We start from the raw sequence: 12,142 nt of genomic DNA on the forward strand, positions 1-12,142 counted from the left end.
TTCTACCTCCATTTGTCCTTAATCTATGTCTTTATCACCTGATACTTAAGTTATGCTGGCTCTCAATAAAGAAAACTGAAAGCAGAACACATTAAAAATTTCTTCAACTATGATTTCTGCTTGAGGGAGCTATGGGAAACGAGGTGATTGAGTTACTAAGGATTTCTATGCCCTGGAGAACACATCTACACAGGTTAGCATAGCCCCAAATTGGGAAACAGACATGATGAACACAGTAAAGGATTCAGATAGAATGCCTACCAGACATAAATTGAGTCCATCACTGTGTTTCCAGAGGGTCCTTGAGAGTCTTGGATGTAGCAGGCCCCCGGTGTATATCTTGCTGAAGGAATAAACATGTGTACAGTTGTTTCTGACATTTATTTAATTTCCCTTTGCAGGGTTCGCCGTACACAAAGCAGGTGTATTTCAATCGGTGCCTTGGAATGATATATACTCTCAACTTTTCTGTAATTTATTATTGTATTTTCCTTTTAGAGGAGAAGGTTGCAGCTGTGTACTGTGGTCGTATATCCAAGCTAAGGGAATGTCGCTGCATCAATCAGTCCCCATGACAGCACTCTCCTCTGTGTGTGGGAGTACACCAGTAATAAATGTTCCTTCCGAGGGGTCCCCTGGCACCTCTCCTCCATTTCTCCTTATTTGGTAAGTTGGGTTATTTCTGAGTATAACCAATGGGTTCCCTGGTTGTTTTCTGCAGTATTATTGAGTGGGAGATGCGCTCAGTACATAGAGAAGAGGGTCCAAGTTAGTTATTAAATAGAAGTGGTACTAACGTTGGCCAGATGTTCTGTTTTGTCCAAGATGGTTTGAGTTTCAACACATCACTGAGCAATCCCTCATTCCAGAGCAAACAGGAGCAGTTGGTTATTCTGAGAGCTTAAATGGGAAATGTCACCCAAGTATTGAATACTTCATCTGCAGATGGTAGCACGGTCTGGGGGAGATGGTGAAACTTTTAGGGCAAAATGCTTTCCTGGATGAAGCATGTTACTTGGGGGCAGGTTTCAGGTGACTGCTGCATTTCTGGAAGCTACTTGAGTTGGGAGACTAAGAAATATATAGCAATAATTAAATTATTTTGAGATCACTTACTGTCCTGGCATTCTTTTTCATATACTTTTGATTTCAATGAATGTAATAATTTTACACATTACTGGGGTTAGGGGTATTTCTAAGCATGTCTACTGCAAGTATAGGTCATATTGAGTTATCCTTTATCCACTATCCCTCCCCCTGCCCTGCCTTCCTTCACCTTGTCCAGCCCCTAGTAATCTGTATTTTACATTTAGGTTGACATATTCATTTTTTAATTTTTAGTGGGTTTTGTTTTTTTTTTTGGTTTCCACCTGTAAGAGAGAGTATATTGTTTTCACCATTCTGTGGCTGACTTGTTTCACTTAACAATGTCCCCCAGGTCTATCCATTTTTGTTGCAAATAACATTTTTCCATTTTTTTCCTGGCTGAATGAGAATCCATTTTGTATATATGCCAGATTTATTATATTTATACATAGACACCAAGGCTGACTAAAAAATTTAGGCCTTGATAATAGCGCTACAGTAATGCAATAATGGGCAAGGAGGTGGAGGTGTCTCTTCTGCACACTCTTTCTTTCTTTCTTTCTTTCTTTCTTTCTTTCTTTCTTTCTTTCTTTCTTTCTTCCTTTCTTTCTTTCTGTGGGGGTGCATGTAGGGGAGTTTAGAATTCATAACATTTAGAATTCATTTTCAAGAAGGGTCTAGCCTAGGGAGCACACATTGACTAGCAGAATGGAGTTAGCCCCTCTCCTCTGTGGCAGCAAAGGATAGCCACAAGGTGAAGCCAGGTTCTAACCCCAAAGCCCTTGATTCAAATCATTTGGAGAGACCACTCTGTAGTTAATAGAAACTTAGCCTACTACAGCTTAGCCTCTTCTCCCCTCCCTGCTCACCCCCCCCACCCCAGGCCTGTGGCTTTGTGAGTGGGGCTGCCACCAGCTTTTGAAGGAACCACCTGAGGCTGTTACACAACCCCCACCCCCAGCTGCCATGCCGGCCTCCCTCCCTCCCTCCCTCCCTCCCTCCCTTTCTCCCTCCCTTCCTTCCTTCCTTCCTTCCTTCCTTGTTTTCCCTCCATCCCAATTTTCCCACCTACTACCATCTTTGGAGTTTACTCTGCCTTCTTCCAAGAAATTGAAAAAATCAGCTCTTCCTAAGTGTGTGTGTGTGTGTGTGTGTGTGTGTGTGTGTACAGATGCTAGTATATAAGAAAAAGGAAGGACCCACATGGCCTCATTCATAATCTCACATCTTTTTCTTTACATATCTTTGTACCCAGAAACTTGTCTGTTGTTTTTTTCTAAATCATCTAGAATCTCTCAAAGGAAGAGATAATTCATTGTCCTGCTGCCTAAAAGCAGCTGCTGCAGATGTTTGGGGGAGAAGGTGTTTGTAAACACCCTGAAGGTATGACACTTTAAAGGATGATATGCTATTTAATAGTAAATGTTTGGGCTTTCCAAGAATATAAATTTCTTTGGAAATCAAGAGCTGTATGTCTTCCTCGGGAAACCATAGTGAGGCCATCATTAGCTCAGCCTCCTGAACTCTAGCAGGCGACAACTTTCCACAGCTTTGTTCTCCTTAATTAGGAAGTGGTGTCATGGCATGTCTGTCATGCGGAGCTTGAGGGAGGTTTGTTTAGTAGTGTCTTAGTCACTGTTTTATTGCTGTGAGGACATAGCCTGGCCATGGCAACTGTATAAAAGAAGCATTTAGTTGAGGCTTTACAGTTTCAGAGGCTTTGGTTGTTATCATAGAGAATGTCAATCTGGTGTGATGCTGGAGTAGTAGCTGAGAGGGACAACTTCATGCACAGGCAGACACTTTTGTCTTGGTTATGCAGCTCGGTTGGCAGAGTGCTGGTAGCATGAACTCTGCCGTGTGAGTTTGATTCTTAACAGCACAAATGAGTACAGCAATGTACAGTGTTAATCTTAGCATGTGGGAGGTAGAAGAGCAGAAGTACAAGGTTATCATCTGCTGTATAACAAGTTCAAGATCAGAGAGGGTGCAGGATACCCTGCCTCAAAAACACAAAGGTGACATAATAAATAAATAAAACTAAAAGTGCTTACAAACGATTGCTATTAAAAGTAAGAGGGAGAAGTTAGTTTATAAGTTTGTTTTTACATGTTAGCCCTGAGAAGCATTGAAATGGGCAACTCTGGGACCTGGTGAGAGCCTAAGTCATTGAAGACATGGAAAATAAGCTGGGGTTGTTTTTTTCTCTAGAATCCCATGAATGGGATTTTTATATGCTATAGAAATTCTCATTATTTGATATAGAGAATAAGTGGCTGAGAAATTCTCACCTAAACTTTGAATACAAATGCTGAAATGAAGAGAAACATGTTCCAAGTGTTTTTGGTAGATAAATGAAATTAGTGGACTCGGATAACCAGCACGGAATGAGTTTGCTCCTCCAGTAGATAGGAGGTAGTCAGTGCTTTTTTTTTTTTTAGAATGATACCCTATATCTTAGGTGTCCAGCAGGAGGTGGGGATGCTGAGCACTGGGAATCTGGATCATTCTTTCTCTTTGTCCTCAAGGCTGTTTGGCTTCTGTAATTCTAAAGTTTGGGATGACTTCTGTTGTTAGAGGTTAAGAAGGTCTACCATTCCACAGTCAGCCCAAGAAGCTCATTGGCAGTGGTTCAAGGAGAGGTGAGACTAAAAGCCCTTGAGGGTAAGAAACAGCATTCAGTGCTCAAGTGCTCTCATAGCTCTTTGCTTGGTTTGGTTGAGAAGATACTCGGGGAGACTTGATAATGTCCACCTTATATGAGCATCTGTTGATAATTTTGAGGTGTTTGTATATGGTATAAAAGAGAGGGATTTGCTCCAGTAATGATAATTCCAACCAAGACAGTTTTACTAATCTTGGCATCCTATAGTTTAGTAGAGCTATAGGGCTACTGGCTTAATGTCAGCAGCAGTTTTTTTGTTTGTTTGTTTTTGTTTTTTGTTGTTTTGTGTGTGTGTGTTTCTGTGTGTCTGTGTCTCTCTGTGTACATGTATGCATAAATAGGTGTGCAGGAGTGAGGGGAAATCAAAGGACAAGTCAGGTATTGTTTTTCAGGCACTGTCCATATTTTTAAAGAGATAACATCTCTCACCAGCATGGAACTCACAAGCAGGCTAAGCTAGCTAGGCTGCTCAGTGAACCCCAGAGATTTGTCTGTCTTCAAGTTTCCAACCCTGGCATTCCCAGCTTGCAACAACACACCTGGAATCTGGGGAGAGAACTCTGGATTTTATGTTTGCAAGGCAAGTATTTTACTAACTGATCAATCTCCATAGTTGTTGTTTATATTTTTAACCTAAAAAAGAAAAGAAAGAGAAAAAAAAACTGTAGCTTCCTTTCAAAGGATGGTGCTCTAAAGACTGTTAAATTGCTCCAGGAGACCAGTTTGCTTCGAGGAGAGCTTTAAAAACTTACCTGTGATTAGATTTAAAGCATGAGGGAAACCACACCTGGGCTGATTCTAAAATTTCTCCAAAGTGGGATTTTGTTGTTGTTTTATGTTTCTTAAATAAAGGGGTTTTTCTTCTTCTCTCAGTACTTGGCTGAATTTCTGAACTTTAGGCAATGCTTCCAGTCATCTGGTTGACCTCTAAGCACTCTACTTGCCAAGCTTTCCTAATTCTTCTGATATAAAGCACACTGGATTTTTAAGTAGGGGTTTTTCAATTTACTTTTTAATTCCCCCTTCCCCTTTTTTAAATTTCTTTTTTAATAGATATTTTCTTTATTTATATTTCAAATGTTATCTCCTTTCCTGGTTTCCCCTCCAAAAACCCCCTATTCCCTCCCCCATCCCCCTGTTCACCAACCCACCCACTTCTGCTTCCTGGCCCTGGAATTCCCTTATACTGGGACATAGAGCCTTCACAGGACCAAGGGTCTCTCCTCCCATTGATGACCGATAAGGCCATCTCTGCTACATATGTAGCTGGAGCTGTGAGTTCCACCATGTGTACTCTTTGGTTGGTGGTTTAGTCCCTGGGAGCTCTGGAGGTACTGGTTAGTTCACATTGCTGTTCCTCCTATGGGACTTCAAACCCCTTCAACTCCTTGGGTCCTTTCTCTAGCTCCTTCATCGGGGATCCTGTGCTCAGTTCAATGGATGGCTGCGAGTGTCCACCTCTATATTTGTCAGGCACGGGCAGAGAGACTCTCAGGAGACAGCTATATCTGGCTCCTGTCAGCAAGCACTTGTTTCTTCCTTCCTCTTAATTTGATGACTACCATTTTAAGGTTTCAATTTTAGCGAGACCTTTTCTAAATTAATATATGAACTAATATTACTTTCCTTTAATAATTTGATGTGGAGAAAATAAAATATAAAGATGGAATGCCAAATGAACACTGGGGGTTCCAGAAGGAAGAGTCAATAATAGCAGTAAATTATAGTTTATAGTTATTTTTGTCCAAGAATTTAAATCTTGTTATTAAAATATTATTTCTTATGAAACATTTAGTGATTGATTATTTTACAGATTTCAGAGCATATCATTTAGTAAACCACTTAGGGAAATGTCTAGATGTTCATCAGAGACATTTCAACAATGAAAACTGTTTCTACAGCTGACAGAAGTGTTTAAAAGTCCCATAGGAAATGGTGTGGTATCAGAGGCAGCTATGTGAACAGGACATCTCTACCATCCCTAGGTTTGGGACAATCAAATTTGGTGTTATCAGAATTCAGAAGCTAGGTTGTCCAGTGAGTGTTGAGACTACGGCAGGAAGGGAATATTTGGGGGGGGGGGATCTAGTTTCTTTGGAGTTTCTAATTCCTTGGTAAACTCCAAAAGAGTCTAGGGAATGTGGGTTAACTGTGATTCTAAGAAGAGAGGAAAGGGGGTGAATTTATCTGAAAACCTTCTGGCAAATGATTGGATTAATGAGAACCAGTAGTGATGTCAACTGACTCATAGGGGTATATGTGTTCTCAGAGTCAGAGATGAGGCAGCTGGTGTATTGTTGGTGTGCAGCTGGATAGCTACTCCAGAAGGGTGCCTGATTACGTGATTACACTTTCCTAGTGGCTTATTTCCTGAAGGTACACTGTACCCATCCCTAATGGGCATGGAGTCATTCAGTGTCTATAGTCAAGGTGTGAAACTCAACAACATGAGATAGCAAGTATCGTGTTCAATGTCATGAGGCTCTCTTCTTCCTGGAAATATAGGATCTGAAGAGCTCATTGAGTATCGAGCACATTCATTTGTAGAAGATGCAGACCAGGTGGACTCAGCAGAAAGGGATGCAGTGATGTTAACATCACTGAGATGTTGAGAAAATGAGAAAATGAGCCAGGCTATACAGATATGTTATTGAAGGCTACAAACTCAAGTGAGAACTTTGAGTGATTTTTTTTAACACTGGAACTTGAAATTAAAATCTCTGAGGAAAGAAAACAGATCTTCTAGATTTTTGATAGCATAAGATTCAGATCAGTTACTGTGAACGGTTTAGCAAAATGGTGCAAACCAAAAAGATGGTCTAGGCAGAGTCATAACATTGACATTTTCCTAAAAGGTTCACTATCTCTGTAAAGGGACGGGTCGGGGATACAGTACCTGGCCAGTACTGTACAATGTACAAACATTGTTGTTTGTGTTTTTCAATATTTTTAAATGCTTATTTCATTCAAATGTTTATCATATGTTTACCCTGTGGAAAATATAACAACAAAGTTAGCAGATGTGGTCCATGCTTCTCTGAGCTTATCATTTGCAAGAATATATTGACTAGGACCAGGCTCTAGAAGGAGAGACATCTGGTCAGACATGAAAGGGTCCTAGGAGCAAGCATATTTTGGAAGAGTACCTAATTTAGTCCAGGTAAAAAGAGGGAGTTGAAAACATGAAAACCTATTAAATAGAGCTTGTGTGATAAGCATGTATTTTTCTGGAAAATACAATTGGGAAAGCTAGTGCAGACAGAAAAATTATTGGTATGCACCAGTTTTTACAGACAAGGGGAGGTGATGATGTTTTCAGACTAGAAATTGATTCATCATAGCTGGTGAGTAGATGGTTGTGTACACAGTGCCACAATAAGAACCAGAGGAGTTAACAGGCTGAAATTCCATATTGTGCTCCATAAGCCATATTGAGAAATTTGCGCTTAACATATTCACTGACTTGTCTCCACTGGACATGTAGTTTTGAGGTAACTTAGGTACAAGTAGATACGTTTCTCATTGCTGTTAACCAAACACATGGCAAGAATCAACTTAAGGGGAGAAAGATTTACTCTGGCTCACACTTCAGAAGGTTCCATCACAATAGGGAAGGTATGGCTGCAGGAGTGGCCCACAGCTGTGGTCCCAGGAACTTGCTCACATTCCAGTGAGATCAAGAAACAGAGAGGGACAATATGGGCACTCGGCTGTCTTTCTCATGTTCCCTTTTGATTCAGCATAGGTTTCTGATTCATAGGTTGGCACTACCTGTATGTGTGGTGGGTCTTCTCTTCTCAGAGACCTCATTGGAAATGCTCAGACACACCTAGATGTGTCTCTTGTTAATCAGTGTTTCTTTAATCTGTGTGTAGCTGATGGTTAAAATGAGCCATCACCGTCTGTATTCTATAGGAGATGGGAATAGATGCTAGATACAGATAAAGACCTATAATAGAATGAGAGAAGCAAATCATCTAGCCTTACAGAACCTACAGTCTGTTCAGGGGCTTAGTGCAAACATTCATTCCACTTCACAAAAAGTTCAGGCCAGCGCATCAATACTAACAGACAGCTACTGTGGAAACATCAGTAGAGACACTTAGATAGGATTTTATTAGTGGGGATTGTAGAGGTAGCGAGTCAAGGTTGACAACCCCTTTCAGTGGAGAAGGCATTGTTAGTTCAAGACTTATCTGAAGATGCTAAAGGAGAGAAGATGGAAGCAGGGTGCTCTATACAAGGCAAGCATGTGCCAAGAGCTAGATAAAAAGAAGATACTTCAGCTGAAGACAGCAAAGGATGACTCTGTGCCAAATAAGAACATGTTTGGAACCATCAAACACTCCCAAAAGCAGCTGGAAAGAGTATTTACAGTCAGGGATATCCAATCTTTTGGCATTACTATATGATTCTGTCAATTACATATATGGATCAGTCATATCCATAGTTATCCAAGGATAATGTAGCCTGCAGACTGCAGCTTGAATACCTGGTAGAGCACTGATTATTGACATATGAATAAAAAAAATCAATTGATTCTCTGTATATCTATCGCTATCTGTCTATCTATCTATCTATCTATCTATCTATCTATCTATCTATCTATCTATCTATCTACCTACCTACCTACCTATCCTAACATTTAAGTGTAATTGAGGAAAAGATTTCAATAATAATGCTAAGGATACAAATAGCCAGCACATATGATCAGGCAGCAAAGCTCTTACTTTTAGCCATTCTGTAGAACTTGTCTTTTCATCCAGGGTTGTTTGTACTCAGATAGAGTATTTCTAGATACTTCGCTCTCTGTGTAGTTTACAACTAATTGAAATGTTTTCTCTCCTTTTGGGCTTCTGAGTCCATTTGTGCTCCAATTACAGAAAGGGAGGCCATTCCTGTCCATAGCTTCTGAGTCATGTGCAGGGAAGCACAGCATCTCTCAGTGGATTCCTACAGCCAGGGTTTTCCTACAACTCCTTGAAAATGGCAGTGCTGTCTGAATCGGCTTTAATATTGGCATTGCTAGATCCATTCCCAGCATCCTCTTGCTATTTAAAGTTCTTCACACTCAATATGGAACTCATTTGCTTCTCCACATTTCAGGATCATTTCAATTCTACATATATTGTATTGGGCAACATAGTGCCATTTTAAAATGCAATTTTCTAATTCTGTGGACATGCACTTGGGTTTCACAGTATACTAGCCACAGTGAACACTTATCTATCAGCAAAAGCAAGGTGCATGGAATTCGTAGACACTCGCTAGTTTAAGAAACTCTCTGTAACTTAGTTAAATGACCACATATGCTACTTTATGGTATTACCACAATGTCTTTGGGAAAGACATTTATCTGGCTATGTTTAATTTTCTAAGGCTGCAGAGTCAAGGGAGAAAAATAAAAGAGAAGGAAGGAGGATTTATTTGCTCAGTACTTTCTGTGGTGATATTTTTATTTTGTATTAAACATACATACTACATAAATCCAGGGGCTTTCCATTTTATCATACTTTGGGAATATTTAAAATATCACATTCTATCTGCATTTATGTGAAAACTTGTTTACAAGCTGAGTGAATCTGGACACTTTCTAACTTGGAACAAATCACACAGACAAAATGAAGATAAAATGCCCCCATCCAGGTAAGGCAAGTAAATATTGTCACGAGTGCCACTGGAACCGAGGAAACGGTTTTAGGCTTAGAGGAAGAAGAACTGGGTTTTCAACACAGCTTTATAATTAGTAGCTGTGGGACCTTAGGTAAACCCAGGCCTTGTTTCTGTCAAATGGCTAGGACAAGAGGTTCATTCCTCACTTCCTGTTTGAGTTGTCCATTTATAAATATATTTACTCTTTATGTAAGCATTACCAAGTGTCTATTATGGGGTAGGCATTTTGGGGAGGAAACTCATTGCTCTTGACCTGATAGGTTGTTGTACAAATCACAGGAGGCAATTGTACTGTTTTAGGCAGTGTTTTAGTGCTGTGAAGAGACATAATGACCACAGCAGTTCTTATAAAGGAAAGAAGTTAATTGGGGCTAGCTTACAGTTTAGAGATGTAGTTCATTTTCATCATGGCTGGGAGCGTGGTGACATTCAGGGAGACTTGGTGCTGGAGAGAGAGTTGAGGGCTTTCTACATTCAGATCTGCAGGCAGCAGGAAGAGAAAGACCCTGGACCTGGCTCAAGCTTTTGAAACCTCAAAGCTTACTTCTAGTGACAAACTTCCTCAAACAAAGCCGCACCTACTTCAACAGGGCTATATTTCCTAATCCTTACAAATTGTGCCACTCCCTGGTGACCAAGTATTTGAACCTATGAGCCTGATATGGGCCATTTCTATTTAATCGACCACACATTCTAAATGCAGTCATTTTTCCAAGGTCACAGGATGAAATCTGGGTTGCTTTCTGTCAGTTCTACTGCATAAGCACCGTGGGTTAGCTTACATAGACTTAGGTTCGTCTTCTCATGAGCCTGCTCTGAATACTTACTACTCCTTATATATGTGTGGCATAACCTAAGAACGTTGAGAAGCTTATCCTTTCAATAGCACAGGACAGTTGTCCCAGATAACCTAGGAGGCTGAGGCAGGAGAATAAAAATGTCTAAGACCAACCTTGTCAATGTAGGAGAGAGAGAGAGAGAGAGAGAGAGAGAGAGAGAGAGAGAGAGAGAGAGAGAGAGAGAGAGAGAGAGAGAGAGAGAGAGAGAGAGAGAGATCTGGGTATGCCACATAGGGACTGAGGGATGCTGGAAGAACCTGGAGGCCAAGTCTGCTTTTGTATGTAAAATATGCACCCCAGTCTCTTGTCCCTGGGCCTGAAACCAAACATTATGCACTTGCTTTGACTCACAGTTTGAGGAGCCAGGCTATCATGGCAGGGAAGATGTGGTAGCCGGAAGGTCAGAGAGGTAGACTTGTGTCTATAACATATATATGATATATATAACATATATAACATATATATATATATATACATATATATATATATATATATATATATAGAGAGAGAGAGAGAGAGAAATGAGGGCTGGAGGCTTAACTGGCCTTTTCCCCCTCCCCCATTCATTCCGTCTAGTACCCAGGTCTGTGGTAGAGCGCTGCCCACATTCTACTTCCTCCCTTAAAGCTCCCTGGAAACACTCTCAGGTGGGTGCAGCTGCAGCGGTGTGCTTCCTAGGTGACCCAAGTTTAGTTAACTTGACAATGAGGATTACTTAGCACAGCCAGGGTTATAGTTCAGTGGTAAAACACTAGCCTAGTGCCTGAAAGGCATCGAGTTCTACCCTGGTACCACGAAACAAAACATAACAAAACGCAAACCTCATCCAACATTAGATAGCATATAAGACACATGAATGGGACTTGAATCAGGAGGAAATCCAGTTTGAAAATCTGATTTTCATAGGAAACCCTACAATGTGAAGTTCTTTCAGGTAGGAGGGTCCATATATGAAGACCTATTATTTAAAGTTACTGTCATAGATGCTCATTTGTGACTCTGTAAAAAAAAAATAACTCAAAACCCACCTAGCAAACTAGCAATGGATTTAGCTGGGCTTCTGCAGGAATCTCACTATGGTGTTCTTGTTTTCTAGATTGCAGCCTGACACTTCTGCCTCTTTTCCCTCTGGGCATATCTTCCTGGGTCTTTGCAGGTCATGGCTAGACTGTTGGTAAGCATATTATCTTAAAAGAGGGAAGAAATGGTCTCATTGGAGAATCACTGTGTCAAGAAGGTTGTGTACCTCCCTGATGTTGAAAATGCCAATTTCTCATAAAAAGGCAAAACCCTTCATTTCGAAAGGTTGAATATAATGTTATTTAACTAATTTCAAATGGCTACCTTTAGGTCACGGAAAAAGTCTAAATCTAGGAAGAGTCTCTGGGGCCTGTAACATTTTCATTTGATTCAAGAATGGCTAAATTTTAAGTCGTGTTAACCTCTTGCCTTTTGATATTTGGATCCTCTGACAGGAAGTGTCTGTCCACTGCAAGAGATTTGAAGTAACAAAATGGCCTCCTTAATCAGGAATCAGTTTCCATCACATTCTTGGGAGCTAAGCACCCAGGTACATATACTACTTTGATGGGTTTATTGGAAGATCTGTGGACATTGTAAGGATTCTAAGCAAAGTTTACAGGACATCATTATGCCCACCCCAGCCTCATTCAAACCCTCTTTCAAGTTAAACTCCAGTTTTTGTGGTTTTATTCTAAAAGTGTTCTTGGCTTTGGAACATTATACAAATGGCAATAGAAAGCTCTCTGTTTCATTCACTTGCTGTTGTGCACATAAAAGTCATCCATGCTGTCCTTGTGAAGCAGGAGTTTGCTCACCCCTGTGGATACATACCATTTCGTTTCATGAAGACACCGCA

At 40.5% G+C, this 12,142-nt stretch overlaps 1 long non-coding RNA gene across 1 annotated transcript; it reads left to right on the forward strand.

Annotated features, from left to right (window-relative positions):
- The first annotated feature begins 504 nt into the window (after positions 1-504).
- LOC115030637 (uncharacterized) lies at positions 505-11,813 on the forward strand. Its single transcript, XR_003836243.2, has 3 exons — positions 505-666; positions 11,360-11,437; positions 11,739-11,813. It is a non-coding gene; the product is annotated as an uncharacterized LOC115030637 (long non-coding RNA).
- The last annotated feature ends 329 nt before the right edge of the window (positions 11,814-12,142 follow it).

Source organism: Mus caroli, unplaced genomic scaffold (genome assembly GCF_978045245.1).
Source record: "Mus caroli unplaced genomic scaffold, Mus_caroli_1 scaffold_3, whole genome shotgun sequence".
In the NCBI taxonomy this organism is placed as follows: domain Eukaryota; kingdom Metazoa; phylum Chordata; class Mammalia; order Rodentia; family Muridae; genus Mus; species Mus caroli.